A 21,131-nucleotide genomic window follows, 5' to 3' on the forward strand; every position below is an offset into this window, starting at 1 on the left:
ACTTTATCACACTGTCACACATTGTCTGAAAGGAGGATGAGGCATGGAGCCTTTATTTCTGGGGAGCTAAATCAGGGGTTCTTTTACTTCAGAAGAGGGAAAGAAGAATTACAAAAATAAGGGATATTGGTGATCAACTAGCAATCTCTAGATCTCTGCTATTGTACCCCATCAATGATCTAGGTAAATGACTAAGGGGTTCATTCACATCATTCAATCTGGGAGGGTACCTGGGTGTTTGTAATTCTTTTATGTATCCTTGAAAGGTTCCAAAATGGCTAATAAATATAAATTTAAAAGGAAAAAAGACACTTTTATTAAACTATAAGACATTAGTATCTACCTGGGCACAAAAGATATTCCTGGCCACATGACGCACAGCGCATGCCTTGAGGCTGGTGGCAGTAGTGTGCACAACATTTTATCTCCTCTGGAAATAAGCAATGAGCTACCATCCAGGTTTCATCAACTTATGATTTGCCTTCCTCTCCCTACCTTTCTGTCTCACACATTGACACCCTCTTTCCTCATGTAGCCCAACACAAGATGTTCTGCAATAAGGAGACCCTGTTTTTCTCCCAGATGGGGCCTGGATGGACCCTCTCCGCTCCTTGGGCACTAAGCCTTTCCTAAAATTTGGTAGCATTTTTAATCACAGGTTTAAAACACGCTAATAATTTATATTTCTTTCATCTCTTTCCTCTGAAATCTCTGTTTTGATAAAAAGCATCTTTATTTCTTGTTTCCTAGAAATAAATTGTGGAATGTTATGATGCTCCCTATTCACTTCAACCTCAGCCTGTTCCCAGTTAATTGATGTAATAACTCAAAATTGCATAAGTATTTTCAAAGGTATGTTTGTGTGTAGGAGGGATTGAGATCTGTGATTTAAAATATCTACGCCTACTCAGAAACATACCATTATATTAAATTGAAATGGAAAAAATTGGCCAGACACAACTGAAATTCCAGAGAAATATTACAATAAATTCACAAAGCCTGTGATGATAGCTGCGCTAGTTTACAACTGCTACCACAAATCCCAAATAAAATCCCGAAAGAAATATTTTACATATGCTTTATTTCTTATGATTCCATTTCATTGTAATTGTGGTGAGGGAGCAGGGCATACTTAGTGGTAAATATGGAAGGCTCAAAGTGAAAGTAATGAACTTTGATCAGCAATGTCCTGTCAACTGCGTTATTAACCAGAATATCAAGTTACCCTGGCAGTTTTATTTTCCTTTATGCCTGCAACTGAAGGAAGACTCAAGGAAATAAAAATGCAAAAGCTTCCTCGATGCTCATTTATCAATTCTAGCAAAATCCTGTCCCTCCTACCTGATTTCCTAAACTAATAGAACTCCATTTACTGGCTGCATGTAGTTGGAGTTGACGTGTCATTTGATACCAAAATAACTTTGACTACGGAATCACTGTAATTGCAACCAAAAGCAACAAAAAGAAAAGGATTGATTTTATGTTTCAGTAATAAAGAAGGTACATGAAGATTTCCAGTTTCTAGTATTATATACAGACAAATACGTTTTAATGTTTTGTTATGCATGATATTCGTGGCCTTCAGAATGAATCAATAATTGAAAAATCTATTTGAAAAGGTAATTACTTTAATAATCTTTAAAAAGATATTAAGCCCTCTCCTTCTCTAGCTCACTGGGGTGCTGACTAGGCATGTTCTTCTCCGCATTGTCTTGCCACTGCTACTGTTTTGGTTCTTTTTATCTGCTACTACACCAATTTTGTTCTGCCTGCTAGGCTGTGTGTGTCCATGCGTGCATATGTGCATGCGTGTGTGTGTGTGTGTGTGTGTTTGTGTGTGTGCATGCAGCAAGGAAGAAATCTTACCTGCAGAACATTTCTTAGATTTACCTGCTTTATCCCATGTAGGTGCTAGCTCTTTCCTATATATTAACCTATGGTCCTGCCCTGGAGAAAGGGGGCTGGTTTCTTTTTAGGGGGCTAAAATACCTTAATTCCCTTGTGAATGAGAAAAGTTACCGCTTTTTGAGTTTTCCCACAGTATAGGTTTTCTGAAATGTAATGAACTAATAATTTTATGGAGATGCAGCCTATCTCCAAATTAACAGTGTACAGTTACCCATCATGCCTCCATGCATTTTCTGTCAGCTGTCCACCTCACCACACACAAAGCCATTGTGTGAAATGGGAGCAAGAGTTTCCAACATAAAGAGAAAATAACACAGCAAGGAAAATAAAGCTGGGCAGGTGAGCTCCACATGCTCATGAGGATATGCTGCTTCCAGAGCCAAATGTGGAGGTTTTGGTTTTATTCCAGAAATTTCTGCTGCTGCCTTCTAAAGCCTAATACAGATTTGAAGATGGACTTGCTCTTTGCATCCACCTTCAAATTATTTTGTTTTCGCTCAGGCTTTCTCTGTAAAAATTATAAAAGCTCTTAATAACATTTTTTGACTTGAAAATGGTAATGATACATGATGTGGGGCTTATAATTCATGATGAGGCCACTGCCTCCTCAGTTTTTTATTAAAAAGTAGCATCAGCTGACAGAATTGCATGTTCATTGAGGCTTTAGAGAAACTAGAATAAAGTGATGAAATTGCAGGCTGTTATTCCATTTACTGGTTATTTGTCAGTACTTTTTGACATATTGTACGCATTCTGCATCCGTGTGATAAATATTTTGACTACATAGATTCTTTATAAGATATCATCTTATTTTTAAATAAATGTAAATATAATTTTTAAATTTTAAAAATTATGTTATTTGGGAGGCTGAGGCGGGTGGATCATGAGGTCAGGAGATTAAGACCATCCTGGCTAACACAGTGAAACCCCGTCTCTACTAAAAATACAAAAAATTAGCCAGGCATGGTGATGGGCACCTGTAGTTCCAGCTACTGGGGAGGCTGAGGCAGGAGAATGGCATGAACCCAGGAGGTGGAACTTGCAGTGAGCCGAGATTGTGCCACTGCACTCCAGCCTGGGCGACAGAGTGAGACTGTCTCAAAAAAAAAAAAAAATTATGTTAAATGAAACTATTTGCAATTTTATTTTCCTTTGACATACACAGAGTTTCTCTGAAATACTATAGAATTAAATTTATACATACCAAGATTGATGCTCAGTATGTCTTGGTAGCTCATCTGTTACCCCTTAAAAATTTTCCAGTTTTTAAAGCCAAGTGTGGTGGCTCACGCCTGTTGTCCCAGCACTTTGGTAGGCTAAGGTGGATGGATTCTTTGAGCCCAGGAGTTCAAGACCACCCTGGGCAGCATGGTCAATCCTCTTCTCTACCAAAAATACAAAAAATAGCCAGGCATGGCAGACACCTATAGTCTCTGCTACTCTGGAAGCTGAAGTCAGAGGATCACTGGAGCCAAGGAGGTCGAGGCAATCCTAAGTAAAAAGAACCAAGTTGGAGGCATCATGCTACCTAACTTCAAACTATACAAAAGGGCTACGGTAACCAAAACATGATAGTACTGGTACAAAAACAGGCACATAGACCAATGGAACAGAACAGAGAACCCAGAAATAGGACTGCACACCTACAACTATCTGATGCTTGACAAACCTGAGAAAAACAAGCAATGGGGAAAGAACTCCTTATTTAATAACTGGTGTTGGGATAACTGGTTAGCCATATGAAGAAGATTGAAACCAGACCCCTTCTTACACCATATGCAAAAGTTAACTCAAGAGGGATTAAACACTTAAATGTAAAACCCAAAATATGCAAAAAGTGGTAGAAAACCTAGGCAATATCATTTAGGACATAGGCATGGGCAAAGATTTTATGAAGAAGACAACAAAAGCAATTGCAATAAAGCAAAAATTGACAAATGGGATCTAGTTAAACTAGAGAGCTTCTGCACAACAAGAGAAACTATCAACAGAATAAACAGACCACCTACAGAATGGGAGAAAATTTTTGCAAACTATACATCCAACAAAGGTCAAATATCCAGCATGTATAAGGAACTTAAACAAATTTACACACAAAAAAACAACACCAAACAACCACATTAAAAAGGTGGGCAAAAGACATGAACAGACACTTTTTAAAAGAAGACATACATGTGGCCAACGATCAGATAATAAAATGCTCAACATCACTGATCGTTAGAAACATGGAAAGCAAAACTGCAATGAGATACCATCCCACACCAGTCAGGATGACTATCATTAAAAAGTCAAAAAATAACAGATGTTGGCAAGGTTGTGGAGTAAAAGAAATGCTTATACACTGTTGGTGGGAGTGTAAGTTAGTTCAGCGATTATGGAAGACAGGGTGGTGATTCCTCAAAGACAGAAATACCATTCAACCCAGTGATTCCATTACTGGGTATGTACCCAAAGAAATATAAATCATTCTATTATAAAGACACATGCATGCATATGTTCATTGCAGCACTATTCACAGTAGCAAAGACATGGAATGCCCATGAATGATAGACCAGATAAAGAAAATGTAGTACATATATACCATGGAATACTATGCAGCCTTAAAAAAATATGAGACCCTGTTCTTTGCAGGGGTGTGGATGGCGCTGGATGCCATTATCCTTAGCAAACTAACATAGGAACAGAAAACCAAATACCGCATGTTCTCACTTACAATTGGGAGCTAAATGATGAAAACACATGAACACATAGAGGGGAATGATACATACTGGGGCCTTTTGTAGGGTGGAGGGTGACAGGAGGGACAATACCAAAAAAAAAAAAAAAAAAAAAAAAAAAAAACAACTAATGGGTACTAGGCTTAATACCTTGGTGATTAAATAATCTATACAACAAACTCCCATGATACAAGTTTACCTATGAAACAAACCTACACTTGTACCCCTGAACTTAAAATAAAAGTTAAAAAGAGTAATATATATATATGTAATGTTTATACATGTGATATACATAAAATATATATAAATATGCATTATATATGTGCCACTCTGCCACTGCTCATGAAGGGGTAGAGGTGGTGTAGTTCAAGACTGTTTTCCCACCTCTTCAGTGCCTCTTTCAGTGACATGAATTTAAAACTGTGCACTGTGAGTGCTCACCTGATTTTTGTTTCTTATGAAGGCGGCATTTTTGTGTAGATAGTTGTTAATTTTGTGTCCTTGTGAGGGGGACGACCAGTGGAGCCTTCGATTCTGTGGTCTTCCTGTGCTACAAGTTATTTGTGTGTCTCTGTTTCACCAAATTAAAATTTAAAATATGATTCATAGAAGCTTAAACAGTCCTAAAATGCAATAAATGTGTGCCACTTTCTGTACCATGTTACCATATTAAAACTGCATTACTCAATATACACATGACAGTGATTTTGGAGGTGGAAAACTGAGTAGATAGGGTAGCCCTGTAGACACAGGAAGTGGATGAGAGGCAGGAAAACCCACAGAGAGAAGAGTCACTGGATGACTCACAAAAGTAGTGGTTGTTTCACTTCTCTTGGTTTGTGCTTGTCTCTGGTGGAAAATTATATACCTAAGGAGCTACTGTGAGAGACAGAGGCTCAGGTGAAGAATGGCCTTGTCTAGAAAGGTGACATTTTTACTGAAGTGATCAAGAAGATATGACTCAAAAGTGCTAAGTCTTAGAACAAGCTGTGGTGTAATGAGAAAAGTGGGCAGCTGAATATAGGAACAAGAAAATCTAAGATTCAGTGGTTTGAACCTGATTAAGACACTTAACTTCCTTGAACATCTATTTCTTTTTGTAAAATGGCAGTAATACCTACTTTGCAAGATTGTTGTGAGAATTAAAAATGATTAAAGTCCCTAATATAGTGTCTGGTACAGTGATTATTCCCATGAAAAAGCAATTATTATTTAAAACCATGCTAGAGACTCTACAAGCAGCAGAAACAACATGGGAAGAATATGAACCCATTCCAGGAGGTTATTAAAAAGACAAAATGTTGACTAAATAATATCACCGCTCTCAGAGAAGGTAAAATCTGTGTCTTAGAGTGATTTATTTTCTGAGCTTTCTACTTCAGTTGTGTATTTTAGTCCATCCAGCAGTTTATTTAAAGGATCTTTCTTATACCTTTTTTTCTGGTATACCTTTTTTCTTACCAAAGGGTCTTGCAACTCTTCAGGCCAAGTTCACCATTAGCAGTGCGAAAGTACCTGAAGTTGCCTCAGTAACTCTGCCCTTTACTTATGGCTGGTGCAGTATATCTGCTTCAGTTTTCTAGTTATCTACCCAACCTCATGAGGCCTGACAATTGACATGGATTTTGGAGGTCCACGTGATGTGACCCTCTAGTATTTATGTCCCCTTAACACTTGTTTATCTGACCTCTTGCCCAAACCCATTTAATGAGTTCAAGTTTCTTTCTGTTCCCTTCAATTCCATTGCTGCCTACATGAATCCAGCATGGCACTGAGATGGTAAATTAGTCCAACTAACTTTAAACACCTGAGTCACAAACTTGTTCAACCTCCAGAAATCAATGGCAAACGAAAATACTAAGAGAGGATGATTTATTATTAGGCCAGTGGTTAAAAAGTTTTTTACAAGCTTTGGTTTTATCTGTGCAACAGTTCTATTATCACTCCGGTAAATTGTAGAGCTTTTCTGTGCTGAGCAAAATGGGTATATTGTTCTCATTTAGACACTTTTAACTAGAACTCTCACTCAAAATAGGCTCTTAAATAAGCCTGTTTGAACCATTTATGAAAAAGTCATAAAAACATCATTTTGTCATATATATATATATATATATCTTATCACCTCCATTTTTTCTATACAGGAGCTAATTTGAGATATTTCTTGATAATTTAACAACATATTTCTGATGTGGACTTTTTAGGTCATTTATAACACATTTGTTCTCCACTGGAAAACTTTTACCCACTGCTTACATTACATTTGTCTTCAGAAATAATGTCTGCTGATCCTAGGAAAAAATGGCTTGGATTAAGATGGAAAAGAGAAAAGCAGCCAGTGACATCCAGATGCTGGACTGATACTATCACTGTCTGTGCGTTGCTACAAGACAATATTGCATTCATTGCTAGGCCTTGGTATTCTCCTGTTGAACATAAACAATGTCACAGAACATCAAACAAGGCCACTCTTTGACCATGATGGATCAAGACAAAAAGACAGTTTTGTAATCATTACTGAACACAAGCAAAACACAAACATTGTCCAAGTTAAAAAATATCAAACATTCCCCTACCCTGGCTGATATGAATGGCTGATGCTTCTTTACTTATTACAGCTTTAGCCTCACTCTGGGTCTACCTTCCCTATATATTAGATTTATTAAAATATCTAATTATAGAATTAGCCCACTTCCTAACAGCATCCAATCCAGAGTGAAACCCTCATTCCTTAAACCTTCCTCAAAATAATCTAACATGAGCGCAAATTAAGTAAGTTCTATGATAAATCCTTTCTATGGTTCACATTCTTCCTTCCTGCAGTGAGTAATAAATACAACTTAACTAATTACATGTTCCTGGTGGTCTTTGCCTGGAGGGCATCGAGAGAAATGGAGGTTATCCTATGATTTAGCTGATGTACTACTCTCTGCTTTGAACCAGGAAACTCAACTCAGTCATAATATGTATATTGGAGATTCCATATGTTTCTCTCTGTTTGATATTCTACCTTTCCCATGGCTAAAAAGCAAATTCGTTATGAATTAAGCTCTACTATTTCACTGAAGCTCTTCAACATTGGGTTTGTTTTATTTTCCTAGGAATACAATGAGGTCAGATGGAATAATTATGTTACCTGATGAGATGTGTATTATTCCTTGGTAAATTGTTTTGAAGCTTTATAATACGTGCTCCTGTGGTCTGTCTGCTGTTCCAGTGTCTTGAATGATGTTTGCCCATAAGAAGAAAAGTCTATGAACAGAAAACAAGTATAAGTCCAACAAGTCATCCTTGACCTGGTCCCAGGTGTTGAGGTATTCAGAATCCCTCCTCAGACAAGGGTCCTTGGGACAATCATTATCATGGGCCATCATTATGAAATCTGAAAAAGACCTCCTCCTCAGTCCTGCCTTTGGTTCCAGAGAATTGTTCTATTTAGTTTCAGCTTCCCAGAATCAGGAGGCTTTGTCTGGCCTCTGATTGGCGATGATCTACCTTTAGCTAAACACTGGATTCACTAAGTTACAAAAACACTGTTCTTACAGATCGTTCAGTTTTCATGGGATATTCTGCTTCTAAAACTATGCCTTTTACAGACTGAATGCCTGCTTCCTTCATGTTTTCTTATTAGAAAGCTAAATTTTATGCTTATTTTTCTAACTGGAACCATTTCATCAGGGACAAGGTGGAGGAGTAGTAGCGACTTTGGTGGAGCTTTTGACATGACCAAAATTGTTCATGTGAGTAGTGCCTTAGAATAAAAGCAAATAAACTCTCATGAGGAGACTGTCATGTTTGCCTGAAAGAGGCATCATTTTGTTTAATGTGACAGACTTACCCTTTTTTTCTGTACATTAAAGATTAATAAGTGCCGGCTTTCTAAATGTATGACTTAAAATTGTCAATGGCCCAACTCATGTCAAAACTGACTGTGTGATATTCTCTTTTCTGTGTGTATATGTCAAATCTCTTTTTCTACATCTAAACTTTCTTTCCTCTCTTTGCAGAAATAACATAATCGGCCTTTTACAATGATAATTTCATATTTATCTGAAGCTTCCTTCCTGTCATAATAATTTCATATATGTCTGGAGCTGGCTCTCTCCTCATTTTTTCTTTCCCCTCCCTTATGAAACTTGAAAGATTATCTGATCAAAAAATAATTCACTTGTTTTTTGTGCACTCTAAGAATATGTAATCTAGATAATCAATGTTGTCTAAAAAATGAAAACAATGAAGCAAATATATTAAACAGTATTTCTTTTTGTGGACACTGAAAAGTATATTTACATAATACCCTTTGTTACTATAGCTATGAGATAAATAAGAAAGGGCTTTAGTTTCAAGATAAAATAAGACATTTGGCATGATTCGGAGTTTTCATAGTATTAGTTTGCCACGCACAAATAATGTTAAGAAAATATTTTGGATCATTGAAGACCAGGGCTAATTTCCTTGCAATTCACAATTTTATATTTCCCACATTGATTTAATGAGTTTTAAAAAGTTATTGTTTTCACAAATTGTTTAAAATTAAAAACTATATGTATAAAATTCAGCAATTATGTATAAAAATGGATATATTTTTAAAGAGTTTAAGTATATGAAAATCTGCACAATTTTAAAAAAGACACAAAATACTGGTTATTACACATTTTAATTATTTCTTAAAATGACCACAGACTAAATAGATTAACAAAAATACAAGTGATTTTGGATGATATCTTAGTCCGTTGGCATTGCTATCAGGGAATACTCCAGGCTGGGTAATTAATTTATTTAAAAAAGAGGTTTATTTGGCTCAAGATTCTGCCAGCTGTACAAGACGCATGGTGCCAGTATCTGTTTCCAGTGAGGCCTCATGAGCTTTCACTCATTGCAGAAGGCAAGCTTCAGCCAGTGTGTAGAGATCACAGGGCAAGAGATAAGCAAGAGAGAGCAAAGGGAGGGGTGCTATGCTTTTTTAACGAGTTCTCACATGAACTTATACAGTGAAAACCCACTCATTACCATGGGGAGGGCACCAAGCCATTCATGAGGGATCCTACATCATGACCCAAACACCACCCACTAGACCCAACACTCAACATTGAGGATCACACTTGAATATGAAATTCGGAGAAGACAGACATCCAAACTATATCAGATGATATTTTAAACACCTATGTATGTGTGTATTCATGCCTGTGTGTATTTGTTTTTACCTCTAAAAAATTGCTAAAATAATCCAAAATATTTATTCATGGAAAAATAAACAGCAAATTATTTCTTGATTGTTTTTTATTCTCTAGTATTTCTTGGTCTGAAGAAAAAGCATTGATTATGTTGGTTAAAGATTATAATTACCATAAAGGGTTAATTATTCTAGGCCAATAATTGTAGAAAAATATAAATATGTCTACAAGGCAAGGCAATCAATGTCAATTTCTTTTTCATAAAAGTTTCCAATTTATTCAGAAGGTAAATCTAATATATATCGATTTATTTAATATTTTGATAAATTATATTTTAAAACCATAGTTAAAAGCTTTAAAGTTTTACATATTTGTACATGTATACATACGTGGTGCCTAAATACATATATATCAAACTATATTAACAAAGTCTTTACTGCAAATTGTTGCATGTATCATATACAAAATTGCAAAATTGGGACAGAGTACTAAGATTATAAACAAAAATAGAGAAAGTTTCAGGGAGAAATAAGGCTGTTTATGTGTCAAAAGAGCAGAGAAACCTAGAAAAATCAGAACTAAAAATATTGTATCTTGCAATATGTTGGTCACTGGTGATATTTGAAAATGCAGATTCATTATAGTGATAGGAGTTGAAATTGCACTGAATTGTGGAGTATGTGGGAAATAAGAACATGTAGATAAAATTTAAATTCATCTTTCTAGGGCCTGGCATGGTTGCTCAAGCCTGTAATGGTAGCAGTTTGGGAGGCCGAGGTGGGTGGATCACCTTAGCTCAGGGGTTTGAGGCAAGCCTGGGTAACATGGCAATACCCTGTCTCTACAAGAGATACAAAAATTAACTGGGCTTGGTTTTGTGTGCCTATAGTCTCAGTTACTCAAGAGACTGAGACAGGAGAATCACTTGAGTCTGAAAGGCAGAGGGTTCAGCGAACCGAGAGATTGTGCCACTGTACTCTAGCCTGAGCAACAGAAAGAGACCCTGTCTCAATTAAAATAAATAAATAAATATAGATAGGTAGGTAGATAGATAGATGGATGAAAGATATACATAATGTGTGTGTGTATGTGTGTGTGTGTGTATGTTTCTAAAAGATAATTTGATATTAGGAAGGTAGAGAAAGCATAGTAGGTAGAAGGAGATATAAAATTTATAGTGTAAACAGTATTAATTATTGCTCTTTCAGGCTAATGTAAAAATGTAATTATGAACCCTATTCAAAATCTCTGTTCTGCTTATACGGGGTATACCTGATAATATAAGTTCACCTTTATTTAAAAATTCAGAATTTTAAACATCTATATAGCAATATACAGTTTACAAAGCACCATTACACCTGCTACAAAGTGTCTTAAGATATTGGCGGGAGTTGTGTAACTACTTTGTCACTGTGTTCTGGCTCCAGTTCTGGAGATGACATTTTGTATTGTAGACCCCAAATATATGAGCCAGGTCTCAGTCAATATAGAAAATTCATTTTACCAACGTTAAGGATGTGTGCCCATGACACAGCCACAGGAGGTCTTGACCACATGTGCCCAAGGTGTTTGGGGCACAGCTAGGTTTTATATGTTTTATGGAGATAGGAGACATCAATCAGTATATGTAAGATGTACATTAGTTCAGTCCAGAAAGGTGGGACAATTCAAAGCAGAGAGAGCACTTCCAGGTCATAGGTAGATACGAGACAAACGGTTGCATTTTTTTTTTTTTTTTTTTTTGAGTTTCTGGTTAGTCTTTCCAAAGGAAGCAATCAGAAATGCATTTATCTCAGTGACAAAAGGGATGACTTTGAAAAGAATGGAATTCTTGTGAACTGCTTTTACTTTTATCCTTTTCAAAAGGTGGTTTTATAATCAGCATAGGACTCTGACAGGTGCTCTTGATTGCAGGTTTTGGAGACTGTGACACTACAACAGAGAAAAATCTTCCAAGATTCCCATGGAGAGCTGCAGTGTTCATGAATATCAAGCTGAACAGTCAAGCAGTTCCCAGCCTGACTTTTCCCTTTAGCTTAACGATTTTGGGGTCCCAAGATTTATTTTCCTATCACAATTACCGCATTTTTTTTTTCTGAAATCTTTCAGAGTAAGCATTTTAGAAGAAAATAGGTCCTTGGTCTCAGGTTTCCTCTGATCTCTCATGGCCAGCTAAGATAGTTTATTCCTAAACAGATAAGTCATCCCACGTTATTAGGAAAGCTCATTTTTAGCAGGTTGTGAAGTCTCACATTCTACAAAGAGAAAATAGGGGGAGGAAGGGAGAAAAACAACAACGAACAAAAAGAAAATAATCCTGGAAAATCGATAGGCCATATTACTCTGAAGTCCATACATCAGTAGGCAGGTATGAAAGTGACTTATGTATGTAAATAAGTTGCCGTTATTTTCTTCTGAAGTTTAAGTTGTCTCATTTCAATTCTCAGGGCTTTAAGAAAACACAACTTAGTTTTCAGTGATTTCAAATTATGAAAAATGGGTGAGGAAGGAAAAAAATGAAAATATTATTTTGGAGTCTTGTAGTCAGGGAAATTTTAAAATTCAGTCCAAACTGTAGAAAATAATAAAAATTTAAAAACGTTAGGCAAGACTAGAATCTAAAAACAGGTATCCTATAGTTTATTTTGAAACATAATTTCTCTCTCCAGTCCCTTTTTCACTAAAGACAAATCATAGAAAAATTCATTTGCAAAATAAACTTTAGTCTTATTATACTTGGCTGGAGTATTTGCATAAGGTCAGCAAAAATAATTATTTGTTATATAGTCTCCTCATATTTAAAAATTAGTTTGCTATAACTTTATTTTATAAGGAATCTCAGATTCGACTTTAATGACATAAGCCCAGCCTGTACCTGTAAATACTGTATTAGTTGGGTAAATTTCTCATCTAGAAGTCTCAAGAAGGCTTGGGGCTCCTGGGCCTGTCAGAAAGTAACATTCGTTACTTACCACAGGTCAGGAACCTATGCAGGGACTGTGTAGACAAGATATGAGGCCAGCTTTCCCAAGGGGCTTTTATTGGCTCTATAAGTAAACTTTGATTCCTTAAAGGAGTCTTTATCTGATAGTATGCCATTCCAGTCAAAACCCTGGTAAAACAACCAGTGTCTCCAATTGTGTCCTGTTATGAAAGAGAACAGTTTCTTATTGCACTTATGCAAATAACTATATTGCTGTAAGTTAAGAATACTCACTAGTTTCCGAATTTTGAAGAAATTATGTAGAGAGAAATATGCTCCATTTTTTCACAGGGGTATCCTTTACTCAGTTATTAAAAGCTGTAAATAGCTCAAGAGAAAAGTTTTATTGGCTCTGAAAAACAAAGAAAGGATCATCAACATTTTCAGTAAAAAGTCATAAAGAATTATTTCAGTCTTCTATCAGTTCAGTCCTTGCAGCTAACTCCTGTTTTACTTGATATTCATGAACATTTCAGCTCTCCATAGGAGTCTTCAAAGGTTTTTCTCTTTTCGAGTGTCACAGTCTCCAAAACCTGCATTCAGGAGCACCTGTCAGAGTCCCATGCTGATTATAAAACCACCTTTTCAAAAGAATAAAAGTAAAACAACTGTGGATGACAAAAGTCTTAAAACAGCCATAGCTAAAGACACAATTGACAAGGAAACTCGGTTACTTCTGGGGCATACAGAAATTTTACATAATAATCATAATTACTATTAGATAAGTGCAAAAATAATTACGGTTTTATCCATGATAAATAATGGCAAAACCCGCAATTACTTTTACACCAACCTATACTGATAACATATGCTAAAACGTATCAGAATCACATGAATTTCATATAATTCTGGAATATACACTAATAGCACATTTTTATAAATATAATTCAAAGAAGGTCAAACATGATTCATATTTAACAATACTTCCTATATGATTGTATTATATCAAATAAGCTGAATATGTCTCTTTTGGACTTCAGGAGACTAATATCAAAAATTAATGAGGACCTAAGTTAGAATTTGACTTTGGAAAGTTTGTCAAATATAAAAAGTTGAAAACACTTGATATTACAAAATAGTACCAAAGGTCATTGTAAAATAAGTCATGCATTTAGTCAAAGTGATAACTCAAAGATTGCAAGATTGCAAAAAAAGGTGAAAACCTTTATTCTTTGAGAGAAGAGACTTAATTTTTCAAACAATAAGCCCTAATAAAAACAGCATGAGACCAATTAAACTTGTTTTTCAAGATTTTGTTAACAATCTATAAAGTCCTGATGGCCTGGGCCCACGGTGGTCAGGGCACAGCGTCATTGTATATATGTTTCATGTGCCCAAGGTGGTTGGGGCACAGTGTAATTTTATATATGTTTTAGGGAGACACGAGACATCAGTCAACATATATAAGATGTACATTGGTTTGGTCCTGAAAGGCAGGAAAACTCGAAGCCGGGAGGGGACTTCCAGATCATAGGTAGATATAAGACAAGTGGTTGTATTCTTTTGAGTTTCTGATTAGTCTTTCCAAAGGAAACGATCAGAAATGCATTTATCTCAGTGGGCAGAGGGATGACTTTGAATAGAATGGGAGGAAGGTTGGCCCTAAGCAGTTTCCAGCTTGACTTTTCCCTTTAGCTTATTGATTTTGGACTCTCAAGATTTATTTTCTTTTCACAGTATATATGGGTAGCAATCAATGCTTCATTTAATACTGTCAAAGTTTTTGGTGGACCCAACACCCAGTAATACCTGCTCTCATTCTCCTCATCCCAACTTTAATGAGGAATGATGGAAAAATAAAATTGTATATGTTTAGAGTATATAAGGAAATGATTACATATATATATATATATATATATACACACACACACAATACAACACACACACACTGTAAAATGATTTCCACAATCAAGTTAGTTAACACATCTAGCACCTCATATAGTTACCATTTTTTTGTGTGGTGAGAACACTTAAGTTCTACTCTGTTAGAAAATATCAGACATATAATAAAATATTATCAAATATAGTAACAATGCTCTATATTAGGAAGCACAGACAACACAAGCAAAAAGAAATGGGGCTACATCAAACTACAGAGCTTCAGCAAAACCAAGGGAAAAATCATCAAAATAAAAAGACAACCTATGGAATGTAAGAAAATATTTGTAAACCAGACATCTGATAAGGAGTTAATATCCAAAATATATAAGGAACCCATGCACCTCAATATCAAAATAACCAAACAAACAATAATTTGATTAAAACAGATCCAAAGGACCTGAATAGACATTCAAAAGAAGATAAACAAATGACCAACAGTTATATAAAAATGAATTCAACAATACTAATCATTCAGGACATTCAAATGAAAATCAAAATGAGCTATCACTACACAACTGTTAAAATGACTATTATAAAACCAAACAGAAACAAAAAGAACAAAAGATGCCAAGTGCTGGCAAGAATGTGGATAAAAGTAAATTTTTATTCACTGCTGGTTAGAATGTACATTGTCACAGTCATTATGAAAAACAATATGGAGTTTCCTCAAAAAATAAAAACATATAGCTACCATATGGTTAACAAATCTCACTTTTAGAAACAAATACAAAGGAAACAAAATCAATATTTTGAAGATATCTGCACTCCCATGTTCATTGCAGCATTATTTATAATAGCCAAGATACACACCTGTTTGTGGATGAATAAACGAATAAAGAAAATGTGGTGTATATACAATGGAATATTATTCAGCCATGAAAAGAAGGAAACTTTGTGATTTGTAATGACATAGATGAACCTTGAGGACAGTATGCCAAATAGAATAAACTAGATGAAGACAAATACTGTACAATTTTCACTTACATGTGGAATCAAAAACAGTTGAACTCATAGAAACAGAGAGAAAAATGTGGTTCCCAGGGACTGGGACATAAAGGAAACGGGAGGATGTTGGTCAAGGGGTACGTACTCTTTAAGGTATTAACACACAATTAAAAATCAATAACCTCCATGAAAGCCATGAAAGTTATCCTATGCTTTAATGTAAAATGCATAGTAAGATGTGACTCAGCAGTAATAGATTTTATAGGAGGAAATTTTAGTAGAAAGTTAGAAGACACAGAAACTCCATCAACTCATACATGAATTATGAATTACCCTAGCAGTAGGGTATTATCTGGAAAAAGTGCAGTATTTACAGTTAGCTAGAATTTTACTTTAATCTTAGATAATTAATAGCTTGATAACCTTGGGCTACTCAGTTATTCTTGTTGAGGTTCACTTATTTTTCAGGGTTGTTGTAAGGATTATGGACACTGTACAAAAAAATCAGTTATCACACTGCCTAGCTCACAGTAAATATACCATACATGTTAGAAGTTGCTTTCTTGGTGGTATTGTAATCACTATTACTACAGCACTTCAGCAAAATATAGAATGTCAGAGTGAAAGAAATTTATAGCAGAAACTTCAATATCACATCTCTTTTTAGTACATGGAATGCCTGATTTATTTATTTATTAAACACATATTTATTGAGTGTTTACTACATGACCAGAATTCTTCCAGACACTATGGAAAGAGCAGTAAACAAAAAGGTTAAACATCCCTACTCTCTCTTGAAGATTACTGTTTATGGCATGGAGATATTAAATAAAAACAAAATGGACTTTGGAGGCCATTGTGATGACTACTATTTTTACCTGAGATAGGAAGCCATGACAGACATTTTTTAAAAGAAGACATACAAGTGGCCAACAAACATATGAAAATAATGCTCAACATCACTGACCATTAGAGAAATGCAAGTTAAAACTACAGCAAGATACCATCTTACGCCATTCAGAATGCCTAGTATTAAAAAGTCAAAACACAGCAAATGTTGTTGAGGATGCTGAGAAAAGGGAATGCTTATACAGTGTTGGTGGGTATGTAAATTAGCACAGCCTCCATGGAAAACAGTATGGATACTTCTCAAAGAACTAAAAATAAAACTACCATTTGACCAAGCAATCCTATTCCTGGGTATTTACCCAAAGGAAAAGAAATCATTATGTAAAAAGGCACCTTAACTTGTGTGTTCATCGCAGCACTATTCACATTGGCAAAGTCATGGAATCAGCCTAAATGCCCATCAATGGATGACTGGGTAAAGAAAATGTAGAATATATATACTATGGGATACTGCTCAGTCACAACAAAGAATGAAATCATGTCATTTCCAGCAACACTTACGGAACTGAAGGTGACTATCTTATTAATCCTTTCTCACATTGCTACAAAAAACTACCTGAGATGGGGTAATTTATGAAGAAAAGAGGTGTAATTGACTCACAGTTCCACAGACTGTACAGGAAGCCTGACTGGGAGCTCTCAGGAAACTTACAATCATGGCAGAAGGCAAAGGAGAAGCAGGCACCGTCTTCACAAGGTGGCAGGGGAGAGAGAGAGTGAAGGGTGAAGTATCACACACATTTAAACCATCAAATCTTATGAACAGTCATTCACTGTCACGAGAGCAGCAAGGGGGAAGTCCACCCCCATGATCCAATCACCTCCCACCAGGCCCCTCCATGTACACATGGGGACTACAATTCAAGATGAGATTTGCATGTGGACACAGAGCCAAACCATATCATTCCGTACCTGGTCGCTCCTAAATCTCATGTCCTTCTCGCATCTCAAAACACAATTATGCTTTCCCAGTAGTCCCCCAAAGTCTTAAGTCATTCCAGCATTAACTCAAAAGTCCAAGTCCAAGTCTCATCTGAGGCAAAGCAGCTACCTTCCACCTATGAGCATGTAAAATAAAATTTATAAAAGGTAATTACTTCCAAGATACAATAAGGGTACAGGCATTGGGTAAAAGCTGCCATTCCAAATGGGAAAAACTGGCCAAAACAAAGGGGTGCAAGCTGTCAGTGGGTCTACCATTCTGGAGTCTGGAGGATGGTGGCCCTCTTCTCACAGCTCCACAAGGCTTTGCCCCAGTGGAGACTCTATGTGAGGGCTCCAACCCCACACTTCCCTTCCGCACTGCCCTAGCAGAGGTTCTCCACTGACAGCTTGCACCGTGTGCCTGGAAAAGCTGCAGGCACTCAACGCCAGCCTGTGAAAGCAGCCACAAAGGCTGTACCCTACAGAGCCATAGAGGCAGAGTGGCCCAAGGCTGTAGGAGCCTACTGTTTGCATCAGCATGCCCTAAATATGAGTCATGGAGTCAACAGAGATAATTTCAGAGCTTTAAGATTGAATGACTGCCCCACTGGGTTTCGGGCTTGCAGGGCACCTGTGGCCTCTTTGTTTTGGCCAATTTTTCCCATTCGAAATGGGAGTATTTACCTAATGTCTGTACCCTCATTGCATCTTGGAAATAATTAACTTCTTTTTTATTTTACGTGCTGGAATGAGTTAAGACTTTGGGGGACTGTTGGGAAGGCATGATTGGTTTCGAAATGTGAGAAGGACATGAAATTTGGGAGGGGCCAGGGTGGAATGATATGGTTTGGCTCTGTGTCGCCAAATCTCGATTTGTAGTCCCCATGTGTCCAGGGAGGGACCTGGGGGAGGAGGTGACTGGATCATGTGGGTGGTTTACTACATGCTGTTCTCATGATAGTGAGTTCTCATGAGATCTTATGTTTTTACAAGTGGCAGTTTCCCCTGATCCCTCTCTCCTGACACCTTGTGAAGATGGTGCCTGCTTCCCCTTCAACTCCTACCATGACTGTAAGTTTCCTGAGGTCTCCCCAGCCATGCAGAACTGAGTCAATTAATCTTCTTTTGTTTATAAATTACCCAGTCTCAGTTATTATCTTTATAGCAGTGTGAAAGGGGAGTAATACAAATTTATTGGAAGGATCATCTATTTGAAGACTGAAATCATTAAGAATTATGATAAGAATCAGTATTGGAGTTAATAAGAGGCTTCTGAGTGCTAAAGTCCTCAAAAATGATAGTCCCTATAGGAGAGGAATATATTCCTCTTGCTCAGCATTGCCCTTCCAGACTATTATTCCTCCCTCTTTCCTAAGCCTTCCCCAAGCTTTGAAGCCCATGCCATTAAATTGCCATCCTCAATCTCTCATTGTCAGTCATCTAGAGACTTCAGGCCCAGTGGTATGAGGGAAACAAAACAAGTCCTATGTAGAAGGCCTTCAGGGAAAGCAGTGTCTAGGTTTCAGTTAGGTACTAAAACAAGAAGGGAAAGGAAAACATTAAGACAAGAATATCAAGGATTTTGCTGAAGAGTTCCAGAAGACAGTGAAAAAGGCTTCAGGAATTGGAGAGGAGCGAGATATAATGTAAAATAAAGGGTTGTCTAGAGAACGTTAGAAGGCAGCTACTGGGCATGCTGACATATTAATAATATTTGATATAATCTGGGATAAATAGCCATGTGTAAAATAATGATGCACATGTTACTGATAATTTTCTTCAAAAGTATCCCCCTTAAACTCCATGTGTGAAACATTATGGAATGAGATAATAGGAATGAAAATATTATGTAAACTCTAAAGCACACTATGAAATCTAAACATTACTATTATTATTGAGATTATAGTCATCATAATTTCTTGCTACATCTGGAGTCCTAGAAAGCATGATCTTCATTAAACACTGGAGAATTTCAGTTGGCAGAACAATTTTGAGTTGAAAACCTTTAATGTTGAAATTCATTGAGTGTATGATTGCTTAGGGGAGTGCAATAGATAATAAATGACTAGAGGTGGAAAAGCTGTTGGAATCTTACCTTTTGCAAAAATTGCTCTATGAGCGAGAACATCATAGAGTTGGCTGTAGTCTCTGGATATGGTGTTACTAGAATGTCCTATCAGTAAAGGTTGTAGAGTCTTCAGGGTTTAACTTACCTTACCTTTTAACAACAGACTCAGAGTCATAACCTACCGGTCATTGGGTAACTGGTTCTAGGACATCTTTATTGGATACTCAAATTATCTTCTTATTTGCCTCCTTCTGATTTGATGTTCTACCCAATAATAGCTTGTTAAACTCCTGGTAGTAACTTATAGTCAGCTAAATTTCACCTTCTCCCCAAACAAGGATATTATTTTTCACCTTACATATAGACTCTTTTATTTAATCACTTCTTCATAGATGGGAAAACCAAAGCTCTTATGATTAAGTGATTAGTACATTCACTCGGACAATAACTAAGGCACTAGGACAGTAATTTACATAGCTGAGACAGGTTTCCTCTGCTCACACTTTGGAACTCACAGTTTTCTGCCTGTCCACAAAATTTGCAGCAGTGTGCCACTTCTTTCAAAGGATCTGTGAATTCTTTCAGTTTTCCTGGTATGCTCCTGTGGTGGTTCCTGGAACAAAAGTTCAATCCCAGTAGGAGATGCACTTTAGCCCTGCCTCCTATCTACCATCTTCCTCCTGTCTCCAGACTAACATAATTTTGATTGGCAACATTTCATATTTGTAATGAATCCAGTTAATGATTCATTTTTTTCCCAGAGACATAATTGGGTTATAATTATTTAAAGCATTAGTTTTGATATCAGAGACTTGGGTTTTTATTGCAGATCTGTCACTTACTAGCTCTATGGTTGAAAACAAGTTAGTCCCTTATACTTTTGGAGTTTCAGTGTTCTCCCCTGTAAAAAAAAAAAAAAAAAAAAAAAAAACCGTAATAAAAATGCCAACTTCATAGGATTGTGGACATTAAATGTGACTTTGCGAAGAATGAACTTAGCATGGTGGCTGTTGCATAACAAGTGCTCCACAAATATTATCTCTAGTTATTACAACAGAAAGTGGGCTTAGGGCAACAGGTGAATTTGTGCTTTGGCTGGATCTAAGAGGAATGACACTAGTGTAGTGTTGCCAGTAAAACACGGGATACCCAGTTAAATTTGAATTATGTATATGTTTTTCATATAAGTATGTGTATGTTTTTTCATGTAAGTATGTGTCATTTGAGTGTATGTTTTTCATATAAGTATGTGCCATTTAAGTATATGATATTTACAACACATTTGTGCTGAAACTATTTTTGTTTATATGAAATTCAAATTTAACTAGGTGTCTCATGTTTTTATTTACTAAGTATGGCCACCCTACACAGGTTCCTTTTGTGAGCACCCACTTTCTTGAAGACTCCCTTGAGGAATGTGTCAGAAAACTCATGTAATTGGGCTGTAGTTTGTTCCTCTTGTGTGAACCACTACTTTTGAGAGTCTACTGAGCTTCCATCTGGCTGTGATAAAGCAGAAATATTCTAGTGTTGTCATCTTAAAGAATATGAATTAATTTTCAGTGTTTACTCTGGGTCATATATGGTATCTTGCATGTTAATTTCATTAATATATTTAGCATCAC

This window comes from Theropithecus gelada, chromosome X, assembly GCF_003255815.1.
Source record: "Theropithecus gelada isolate Dixy chromosome X, Tgel_1.0, whole genome shotgun sequence".
NCBI classification, from domain to species: Eukaryota; Metazoa; Chordata; class Mammalia; order Primates; family Cercopithecidae; genus Theropithecus; species Theropithecus gelada.